The 12,335-nt window shown below is 35.3% G+C and overlaps 1 protein-coding gene and 1 pseudogene across 1 annotated transcript in view; one reads left to right on the plus strand and one right to left on the minus strand.

Moving 5' to 3' along the window:
* Positions 1-12,335, plus strand: part of PAK5 (p21 (RAC1) activated kinase 5) — a 304,602-nt gene that overhangs the window by 46,810 nt on the left and 245,457 nt on the right.
* On the minus strand, positions 7,830-8,407 carry LOC110210310 (large ribosomal subunit protein uL6 pseudogene; annotated as a pseudogene).

Here is a 12,335-nt window from a genome sequence, read left to right on the forward strand (position 1 = left end):
CGAGTTTACAGAACCCAGGTTAAGAGCCCTTGAGCGAGAGCAGCTAGGTGGTATAGATATTATTATCATTCCCTAAGAGACTAGGAAAATATTAGTAGCTACTCCTTCATATGCAGAAACAGAAGCACTGGGGAGAAGTTGAAGAACAACAGATTTAGGTTTGATGCAAAAATAATCTCATGAATCTAATGATTAGGCTTATTTCCAATGATGGATGGAGGGCTTGGCCTGGAGTCAGGAAGACCTAAGTTCAAATTCAGCCTCAGATAGTTACTAGCTGTGTTACCTTGTGCTAGTCACCTAACCTCTGTTTGCCTCAGTTTTCTCAACTGTAAAATGAGGATAACAATTGCCTTTACCCCACAAGGTGGTTGTGAGGATCAGGTGCTTAGCATAGGAAGCAGTTTGGAATTGCTAAAGGCATTGCATAATTTTTAAAAATGCATTATAGTTTTCCCTCTTCTGTTTTCATTTTAGGCCTGGCTCATGATCCAGCTGTGGTACCTGTGCAGCATATATAATCTAATAGACTAACTCAATGGGTTGTCTAAGTGCATCTCACAGTCTAGGTAGTAGGCATTTTTCATTTGCTCATTTTTTCCTGTATTGATGACTAAATAGATGTCTTTTTGAGAGGTTATAGATCCCATTGAGGACACCTTGAACACTGGAAGGTTCAGGGAAATCACTGTAATCTAACAGCAGGAACATCTGGAGGACCTCATCATATATAAGGAGTTCCTCTTCCATTCAGACTTTACATTGGACGTTTTCCATGTAGAGTTGGATACTTTCGGTAGGCACATTTCTCCCTCTTTATTCCTCATTTGATATTGATAAGGGGGGTCTCACTGAATGAGATTACCTCTGTACTTGCATCTATAAAAGAATCATATTATTCTTAAATATGCTCAGGAGACACCTTATTGACTTAGAGTCTTTAAAGGTGTTTTTAGTTTAATGAATCAAATGCTTTCTTGGTATCCAACAAACAACAGACCCAGTTAAAACTTGTGTTCTCGGCAAAAGCCTTCTGGTTCCTTTCTCAATTTCATAGAATCGTAACGTCTCAGCAAGAAAATCTCTCTGACATCATCTAGTACAACTCATATCTGACCAAGAATTCCTTCTACAACATTAGTAACAAGTGATTATCTAGACTGCTGGAAGCCCTCAAGTGGTAGCTGTCATTCTTTTTCAGTATTGCTCCTCTGGAGTCAGGCTGACCAAATAAAATCCTTCTGCCATGTGACAGCCTTGAAGAACATGAAGACAGCTTTTATGTTTCTGCTAAATAATTTGTTCTTCTGGCTAATTATCACTTTAAGTGACTAAGTTGCCGTAGGCAAATGCACCACCATGAAACTAGTTGCAGAACCTAAAGAAGTAGAAAAATTCCGTGAAGAATCTGCCCAAAATCTTCAAATTAAATACCTTCATAATTGACTTCAATGCAAATGTTCTCTCCAAAAACATATTAAAATATTGATTCAGGATTAATAAATCTGATGCCAAAGTTTTGTAGATTACTCAGAAGATTCGTGCCTGCAGAGCACAAATATTTCTTAAGGATGGAAATCAGAAGCTACTACATATCAAACAAAAAATGAAACAGAACATTCAACAGATATGAGTAATTACTGATATAGGAGTTATTTCAGAATAAGCCATCTATATACATTCAGGATCATTGACTAACTAGAGCAATTCTAGCAACCATTAGATTCTAATATATAATTATATATTATATAACATATAGACTAGGAAAGTATTAGTAGCTACTCCTTCATATGCAGAAACAGAAGCACTGGGTAGAAGTTGAAGAATAAGAGATTTAGGTTTGATGCAAAAATAATCTCATGAATCCAGTGATTAGGCTTATTTCCAAATTAAGCGAGCTCCCTTGGAAGGCTGTGCTTTTTTGCTTCGTTTAAGGTCTTCAAGGCACTTTAGGACATATTTCAATGAGACTGACAGATTTCCATTTCTCTGTGGCCTTGCACTAGTCCCAAAAGCTGTAGACTGACCCAGTTTAACCAAGCTGCAAGTAAAGTTGTATTGCTTTATGAAGACTGTTTTAAAATAGACTGCTCTGTACTATTTTCAGATACCCTTAAATGTTTCCGAGGTCACCGATTGCATAGGTACCCCAGGATGTCAGCTGGTTAAAATGACAAAAAATCAATTATTCTATGTTATTATATCTGAGTCAGAAGATAAAGAGCTACCAGAGATACATAGGGTATGCCTAATAATAGTAACATTTGGTTTTTTTTTAAAACACTGCCATGTACCTTATCTCATTGGATCGTTAACAACAACCCTAGCCTGTGAGACAGGGAAAGCATTACTTTAATTTTAAAGATGAAGAAACTAGTGTGGAAGTGACTTGTCCAGGATCAAATAGCTAATATGTTATAGAATGGACAGTGGAGCCTGGGTCATCAGACTCTCTATCTGGTATTTTCATAGTATGTCATGCTGTGTTTTAAAGCCTACTAGTGATTGGGCTCTTTGAGGGGAGGAAAGTTTGTGCTTTAGATGGGGAGGCATTGGAAAGTCTTCCATCAAAGTGAAGCAGACCAAACGTATTACCAAGATCGATCACTGAACTAAGTTTCTAATGGTGAGAGGCAATAATACCTCCCCTCTCCCCCCCCCCCGTCTTGGAAATGTATAGAATATTCCACAGATCACGGGGCAAAATACCTAATTAACTTGTGTTTTCCTCCCCCTCCACCTTACCAAAGAAATCCTCTTTTTGACTTGATGAGGGAATTCAGGTTTTGCATTGCTAAGTCTCTGAAATGGTTTCAGATTTGCTGAGTGTGTGCATACACACACACACACACACACACACACACGTGCACACACATATATGTATGCATATGTAGATATATATGCATGTATATATACACATAGAGATTATATATGTATATGTGTATGTGTGTACCTATCTATCTATATTTTCTAATGGTGCTGAATCAGTGATTTCTCCATTGTAGAAACTCCCCACTTGAAAACACCCTCATGCAGATGGGCAACTCATCTGCAACTTCCAGACATTGCTCTTTGCATTTACTTTGCAGTCGTCGCTATGGGTGTGTGTAATATATATCTATATATTATATATGTATTATATATGTATATATATATATATATAATAATGTGTATTATATATATATGTATGTATGTACATATGTATGTATGTATTTCTGGCTCTTCTTATTTCACTTTGCATCAGTTACATACATTTCTCTGTTTTTGTCATTTCCTACGTCACAGTAGTTTCTTCAACCAGTTCATAGGGCATCTATGTTGTTTAGCGTTCATGATTACTATAAAAGTACTTTCATAAATGTTTTTGGTGTATCTGGTACTTTTCTTTTTGTCACTAACTTGGGAATATATATATGCAAGGCTATGCTGGGCAAGATTTTTTTTTTGGTTAGGCAATGGGGTTAAGTGACTTGCCCAGGGTCACACAGCTAGTAAGTCTGAGGCTGGATTTGAACTCAAGTCCTCCTGAATCCAAGGCCAATGCTCTATCCACTGTGCCACCTAGCTGCCCCGATGCTGGGCAAGATTTAACAACCAGCTCTCCAAAAAGCTAAGAACAACTGCAAGACAAACTTTTAAATTTAATCTGAATTATTCATGTTTTCTCCATCATTTTCCTAAGTCCAGAAAATCAAATGATAAATCAAGCGCTGAGGTGCAGCACTGGCTGATTTCTGAAGTGCTGATTTTCTGAGCTCATGCTGAAACTCTAACTTCTCTCCAGAGGTCTGAGCAGATTCCAGCACAACAGAATATGCATATCTAGCGATACAACCCTCGGTCAAAAGCTATGAACATTTGAGTCATGTTTCATATAGCACCGAATTGTTTGAACAATTCACATTTCCACCAGCAATGTGTTTGTGGACCTGTCTTTCATAATTCTTTCAATATTGACTATTACCATCTTTGCCAGTTTTGCTGAATGTGAGGTAGAACCTCAGATGTGCCTTGATTTTCCTTTCTCTTATTATTACTGATTTAAATCATTCTTTTGTATAGTCATTAATAGTTTACAATTCTCCTTTTGAGAAAATGTTTGTCATATCCTTTTGAAACTTTTCTATTGGGAGTAGCTTTTGGTCATATATTTCTGTTAAGTATATATGTTAGATATCAGACCTTTATCAGAGATATTTGATATAGAGTTTTTTTCCTCAATTTCCCCCCTCTTATCCTAGTTGTATTATTTTTTGTCATGAAAAAATATTTTAAATTTCATATTATCACAATTATCAATGTTATATTTTATAATTGCCTCTATCCCACAGTTGGTTAATTATTCACTCCCTAGCCATAACTGCAAGAGGTATTGGGGGAAGGGAAGAGAGAATGGAATGAGCATTTATTCAGTGCCTGCTATGTGCCAGGCACTGCGGTGTGCTTTAGATACATTCTCTGATTTGATTCTCTTCTCTCCTAATTTTTAATATATTTTCTTTAATATCTTGATCCCATCCAGTTTAAATTGATCACTGTATATATTATACAATAATTATTAAAACCTAATTTCTGCCAGACTGTTCCAATTTTCCCATCAATTCATATCAAATATGGAGTTCTTTCCTAGGTAATTTGTGTGTTTAGCTCTATTGAACACTGGGCTATTTAGTTCAGTTTTTTTCAGATTTTTCCATATCTAGTCTGTTCTACTAATCTCATTTTTTTTTAAACAATGACAAGTAGTTTTGAGTATTATTGTTGCATAATGCAGTTTGAGGTCTGGAAGTGTTATTTATCCTCTGTTCCTACTTTTTTCCTTATGTCCCTTGATATTCTAAGATCTTTTGCTACCTTCAATGAATTTTGTAATTATTTTGTCTAGTTCTGTAATTAATTCCTTCGGTAATTTTCTTTTTTATAGCACTGCATCTGTAAATTAATGTGGCAGTATTGTTACTTTCATGATATTAGCACAGCCAAGCCATGGACTCCCTAACCCCAGTTATTTAAGTTGTTACTTATTTCTTTAAAGAGTATTGACTTTTAGGTATTTCTTATGCTTTGCAGTTACTTTGAATTTAACTTTCCTTTCTGTTGATGTCTCCTGTGTTTTGCTATTACTAATTATACTTATGTTTGCAGGAGGGGACAGTGATGGAGGGGAGGTTGTAGCTAGCAATTTCACAAAACTATTGCCTTAATTAGTTTACTTGAGGTTCCCTTAAGATTTTTCAAGTAAACCATCATATCCTCATCAAACTGAGATAATTCTATCTCCACTTTGACTTATTTTTTTTCTCATGCTCTTAATTTCTTTCTCTTTTCCTTTTGCTATTGCTAACACTTCTAGAATTTAAAAAAAAAAGTGAGAAAAGGGAATATCCTTGCTTTACTACTAATATTTATTGGGAAAGCTTCTAGTTTTGTCCCATTGCTAAAACATTGACTTTTGGTTTCATATATAGTGATAAAAATTGGCCCTCTGATTACATTAGTATAGGGGATTCCCAGAAGAGAAAACTCCCTTTCCCAATGCAGATTCATACCTTCTCTGTAATTTATAACCTAAGAGAGTTTTCTAGAGCACTGAGAGGTTGGTGAAGTGATTTGCCCTAGATCGCACTGCCAGTACATATCAGAAAAGGAATTGGAAATCCAGAGGATTACGGAATTGAAGGGGACCTTGGAGGCCATTGGATCTAACACCTTCATTTTACAGATGAGGAAACTGAGGCAAGGAAATGTGTTTCTTGTCCACAATCAAACAATTAGTAAGTGTCAAAGGCAGGATTTGAACCTAGCTCATTTTTACTTCAGTTCCAATGCTCTGTCTACAACTCACACCATGATGCCTCTAAAGTCACATCTTCCTGACTTTGAGGCTACCCCTCTACCCACTATTCAATCTCTTCTCTCTTTGTTTTAGAGAGATACTTTTAAAATATCAAAAATGTCGTTATCTGACTATGCTTTGTGAGGATTATTTTTTAGCAAAAATTATTCTTGTACTTATTGTATTATGGGCTTTTCCTGCAAATATTGACAGAATCATGATTTTAGATGTCTTTGTTTTTACTATGATTAACTATTTTAGGTTTTTTTTCTGAATCTTGAGGATCCTCACAACTTAGGTATAAATCTATTTTGATCATACTGAATACATTTTTGGATAAATTGTTTTAGTCATTTGGACAGGATTTTATTTAAAATTTTAAATAAATATTAATTTAGACATTGGGTAAATATTTCTTTTCTTTAACCTTTCTCACTTTAGATGTTGGAATGATATTTGTCTCAGAAAAGCAATTTTGGGGAACGCTTTTCTTTGTCAATTTTCTGGGAAAAGAGGTATTATTCTTTAAAAAGGAATAGAATTGTTATGCATGTTCATTTGGACCAGGATTTTGGTCTTTTACTTCAGTAGTTATTTCACAGTAAATTCGATCTCCTTTTCTGTGATTGATCTTTACTTGCTCTTCTATTAACTTGAGTATTTTATATTTTGTAGAAAATCTCCAATTTCTTTTTAATTCTTATTTTTGCTGGCATATAACTAAATGTAGTACATTCTGATAATTCTTTTAATTTCTTCTCTGTTTATTGTGATTTTATCTTACTCATTTTTATGTGGTTAATTAGATTTCTTTCTTGATGCTTTTTTACAAAGTTGGATAAAGGTTTATCAATTTTGTGAGTATTTCAAGGAAACAGTTTTTATTTTGTTGGTTTCATAGTATTTTTGTTTCTAGTTTTTCTATTTTCCTCTAGTTTTTAGTATTTTCTCATTTGTGCTTAGCTGGAACTTGTTCTTTGTTGGTAGTCGATTTTTGATCATATATTCTTGATTTCATTGTGTCTCCCTTTTTTTCTTTCATTAATGAATATTTTGAGAATATATTTTCTTTCCTTCCAGGAATGATTTAGTTGCATACCAGAAAATCTGGCATATTATCTCATCATTATCATTGTGTTTCACATAATTATTAATAGTTTTTCATATTTGATCACTGATCTACTTGTTTAGCAATCTCCATTTAAATCTGTCTTTTGCTTATGATCCTTACATTAGTACCTTTTTGCATAATAGTCTGAAAAGTTTATGTTTAATATTTAGGTTTTTAAAATTTATTTTCAACTTCTATTTTTGGAAACTGTGCCCTATGGTGATGAGTAACAGATATATTCTTTAACAATTCCATTGAGAAGATAGCATTTTTTAAGTTAAAAATTCTATGAGTTTTTCACCTTTTACCTTTCTGTTAGATATAGCTGAAAGAGAACATTAAATTCTACTTTTTGCAGTTCAGTGTATTTTGCCTGTAGGAAGGAGAAAGACTGCCCTATGGGCTAAAAAAGGAAGCAAACAAACAGAAAATATAGAGATTACTAAGAAATTTTTAAAGTCACCCAAAAGATGAATTTTTGCCAAGAGGATATTTTTAAAAATCAGGAATTGACTATATTTAATTATTCTTGGGGAGAGAGAATATTACTATCACACTCTGTGCCTGAAGATAGAGATTCATTTATAGACCTCTCACCTCTGGCCACATTCAATACGTGGGTCCCAGGCTAGTGAAATTTACTAAATAGCTTTTTAAAAAAAAAAAAATGGAAATGGGGATATGAATGAGGAGAGTAAGAAGAGTTCCCAGGATATCATAGATTTAGAGGTGGTCATCTAATCGAACCCTTTTACTTTTTTAGATAAGGAAGTTGAGGCATAGAAAGGGTTAAGCTTTTTTTTTTTGACAAAAATTATTCTTATTTTGACATCTGAATAAGTGTTGACTCCTCAGGACATGGCCTTTGGCATCTTTTCCAACTTATCTGTCAGCTTTTTGCTCTGTGCCTTTCTCAGAAACATAGATACCACTCAAAATTTTTCTGATAACCTTGTTTTTGACTGTGGTGGCCTGTTGAATCAGGGCAGCTGAGTTTGATACAAGTTCAATATCATTTCCTTCAAGAATTAACTCATCTTTTTGGGCTTGAGAAACAGCACAAGCAACACCTGGTCTCAGGCGCACTCTTCAGATATATTTTTAACCCAGAAAATTTCTGATTTCGACAAGTGAGCCATTCTCTTGAATAACAACATTGATGGGGAAGTGAGCATACACAAACCTCATTTTGTAACGAAAACCCAGGGTAACGCCTTTGATTATGTTTTGTACATGACTACAGATTGTATATACAATTGAAAGTTCTTTTTGATTTCCCCACCACTTGTCTACCTGGAGTCTTTTTTTCTTTTTTCCAAGGAGACTGACTTGTCATTGATATGGTTGAAATCCCTGTGGAGGATTTCTCTGGGCCCCTTCACAATAACTGTCCAATCCTTAAGAGAGATGTCAGCATTTTCTGGGATGTCAACGGTCTGGTTGCTTAGAATAATATTCATTCTGGTAGTGAATGGGCCAAAGACAGAATGTCTTCTGTCATCACGTATTTGTATCTATGTCAAGGGTAAAGTTTTTTACTCTTGGACATAAAGGTAGCAAAGCCAGAATTTGAAGTCAGGTCCTCTGACCCCAAATCTGACTCTTTCTACTGTGCCATGCCTCAGTGTCATTGTTAGGTGGTTCACACTGAAGTAGATCTTTGTCATTCACCTGAAAACTTAAATTGTTTTTATTTTAAAGTGAAAAAGTTCCAAGGAGAAAGGCTTGTGTAGAGAAGTAGAAAAATGGTAAATAGCTTGATAGGTAGGTTTGAGAAGTTGCCATAATAGATTCTGACATTTTCTACTGAACCAGTAACTTTTTACCATACAGGTTTTCAAGCTGAAAAATGTTATATTTTTAAGAACTGACATTTGTCAGCAAATAGTTTTTTCTCAGTTGGCAGGATTTCCCCCTAGTTGTTTTGTAAACCTAAATACATGTAACATGGTTAAGGCACACGTAACTTTTAGTAATACAAATTTGCAACTTTTTGTTCATTTCAGAACTTTATAGTGAGAACAATTGTCAAGTTGATGCTTAGAGAATGCATTTTTCCCATTTTTGTCTTTCAGTAAATCTGTTCATGCTAAACACTCTTCACAGCAGCAATGTGACCTGACTAGAAAATCTATGAATCATGAAAAATCATGAATTCATGAACCAATAGAGGGTGCAATGAATCTAAGTCAATATGAAAATTTGCCATAATTATTAGAAAGCAGATAGATACCTCATTAGGATAATGAAAATAATTTCCATTTTAAAATAAGATATATTAAGTTCAGCATGGCTAATTAAATGTTTTGATAGATCTTGTCCAACATATTACTGAGGTTGAAATACCTTTGGTATAGAGCATTTTGACCTCCTAGAATATGGAGCAAGATCATATGTCATTTTAGATTATTAGACAGAAATGAGAGGGAGAAAAGACATACATTACAAATATACTTCAGTGGATCTCAGTGAGGTATGTAACCCCCTCCAATGGGAAGAGAACTTTGCTTATCTATTATGCCTTCTTGTCCATTTGCTTTCCTGTACTAGAGATTATCTACCCAAGGTGCTGAAAGGCTCCCTCCATCTTTTGTCATTCCACAAATCCCAGCACAGATCTTGGGCTGCCCACTTCTTATGCTAGCATCCACTTACCTCCTTTTTCTATCACACATTTTCATGATGAACTCTTTTACACTGCTTCATAGATGCAAATCACCATTGGTAATATGCAGCAGTTGACTTAAGGGTAGCATACCTCTCTACATTTCATTTTTGGTCTCCAGTAATTTTAATTCTTTGCAAACTGTAGTATCCAACACAGTAAGAATACATTAAAACCCATCAAAATTCCTGAGGGAAAAAAAACTAATTTTTTTTTATTAGACTAATGTGAATAATCACTAGAGAATCTAGCTAACTATAAATGTATACATATTTCTATGTATTTATGCATGTGTAAATGCTTATAGTTATCTATTTTAGCCAGCATTTTAATTTATCTTATTTTGCAAAACATTGACCCATAATTTATAGGTTTGAGCACTGCTTTGTTACCCACACACATTCCTGGAACAAGAGGAACCAGGAAGCAGTGTGGTAGAGTCAGTCCTCAAGCATTTATTAAGCACTAATATGTGTCAGGCACAGTGCTAAATGCTGGTAATACAGAGAAAGGCAAAAATATGTTCCCTTCTCAAAAGGAATTCACATTCCAGTGGGAAGGATTACATGCAACTAGATTTGAACATAGAAGATACACACTCATAGCTATATTAAATGGAAGGTAATTTCAGAGGGAAGGAACTAGGGGAGGGGAGAGCAAGAAAGGCCCTCTGCAAAAGGTGAGATTTGAGTGGAATCTCACCAGGGAAAGAGGGGAAAGAAGCCAGAGAAATTAGGAGGCAGAAATAAGGAGGGAAAGCATTCTAAGCATTGGAGGAAGCCAGTGAAAGGGGCACAGTAGGGAGATGGAGTTTTGTGAGGGACAGCTGGATCCCTGTATTGTAGAGTTAATTGAGAGGAGTAAAATATAAGAAAACTGGAAAAAATAATGAGACCAGTTTCGCAAGGGCTTTTAATGCCCCAAAGAGGTATTTAAATTTGATCCTGGGAGCCACAAGGAGTCACTGGAGTTTATTGAATAGTATGGGGACATGACCAGGTGCATATTTGAGGAAAATCACTTCAGCATCTGGGTTTGGAGGTAGAAGCCCCAAATCCTGCTCTGACACTTATTGTGGGTGTGACCTTGGGCAAGCCACTCATCTTTCCTGGGCCTCAGTTTCTTCTTCTGTAAAATGATACGGTTGGAATAACCAACCTCCAAAGTTCCTTCCGGTTCTAAATCTATAATCCTATGATTTTTTTGTTCCTGGTTTGCCTTTTGTTTTCCTTAGAACCCCTGAGAGAAAACATCCTCAGAGCAGAAAAGCTCTTACCAAAGGCAAAGACAAATATGGTATCTTACTTCTCAGCAAGTAATTTACATACAGGTATTATGAATACTTTCAGGTTGCTAGCTGTGAAGCCTTGATAAATGAAACTTTAAAAAAAATTAATTCATTTACTTATTTTTAGTTTTCAACATTCACTTCCAGAAGATTTTGAGTTTCAAATTTTCTCCCAATCCGTTCCCTCCCCCCATCCCATGACAGCATGCATTCTTATTACCCCTTCCTCCAGTCTACCCTCCCTTCTGTCATCCTCCCTTCTCTTATCTCTTTCCCCTTCTATTTCCCTGTAGGGTAAGAGATTTCTATGACCCATTGCCTGTATATCTTATTTCCAAGTTGCATGTAAAGACATATATATATACACACACACATACATATATATACATATATGTATACACACACACACATACACACACACACACATATATATACATATATATATGTTATATATTTGTAGTTATGCAAACACTTCCATAAAGTCATGTTGTGAAAGACTTAACTGTATTTCCCTCCATCTTAACCCACCCCCCATTTTCTGTTCTCTCCTTTAACCCCATCCCTCCTTAAAAGTGTTTACTTCTGATTACCCCTTCCTCCAATCTACCCTTCCTTCTATCATCCCCCTTTTTTCATGCTTTCCCCCCTACTTTCCTATAGGGTAAGATAGATTTCTGTACCCAGTTGAGTGTGTATGTTATTTCCTCCTTAAGCCAAATGTGATGAGAATAAAGTTCACTCATTATCTCTCACTTCCCCCCTCTTCCCCTTCAGTGTAAAAGCTTTTTCTTGCCTCTTTTATGTGAGATAATTTACCCCATTCTACCTCTTCCTTTCTCCTTCTTTCAGTACATTACTCTCTCACCCCTTAATTTTATTTTTTAGATATCATCCCTTCATATTCAAGTCACCCTGTTCCCTATGTCTATGTATATTCCCTCCAAGTATCCTAATACTGAGAAAGGTCTCATGAGTTACAAATATCATCTTTCCATGTAGAAATGTAAACAATTCAACTTTAGTCTCTTATTATTTATCTTTCCTGTTTACCTTTTCATGCTTCTTTTCAGTATTGCATTTGAAAGTCAATTTTTCTATTTACTTCTGGCTTCTCATGTATGCTTTAAATTCCTCTACATCAGTCACTGAATATCAATTTTCCGGCTCATTGATTACACTCAGTTTTGCTGGACAGATGATTCTTGGTTTTAATCCTAACTCCTTTGATCTCTGGAATATCATATTCTAAGCCCTTTGATCCCTTCATGTAGAAGCTGCTAAATCTTATGTTATCCTGACTGTGTTTCCATAACACTTGAATTGTTTTGTTCTGGCTGCTTGCAATATATTTTCCTTGACCTGGGAACTTTGGAATTTGGCTATAATATTCCCGGGAGTTTTCCTTTTGTTATTTCTTTCAGAAGGAGATCAGTGG

Source organism: Phascolarctos cinereus, unplaced genomic scaffold, assembly GCF_003287225.1.
Source record: "Phascolarctos cinereus isolate Bilbo 61053 unplaced genomic scaffold, phaCin_HiC Scaffold_2;HRSCAF=192, whole genome shotgun sequence".
In the NCBI taxonomy this organism is placed as follows: domain Eukaryota; kingdom Metazoa; phylum Chordata; class Mammalia; order Diprotodontia; family Phascolarctidae; genus Phascolarctos; species Phascolarctos cinereus.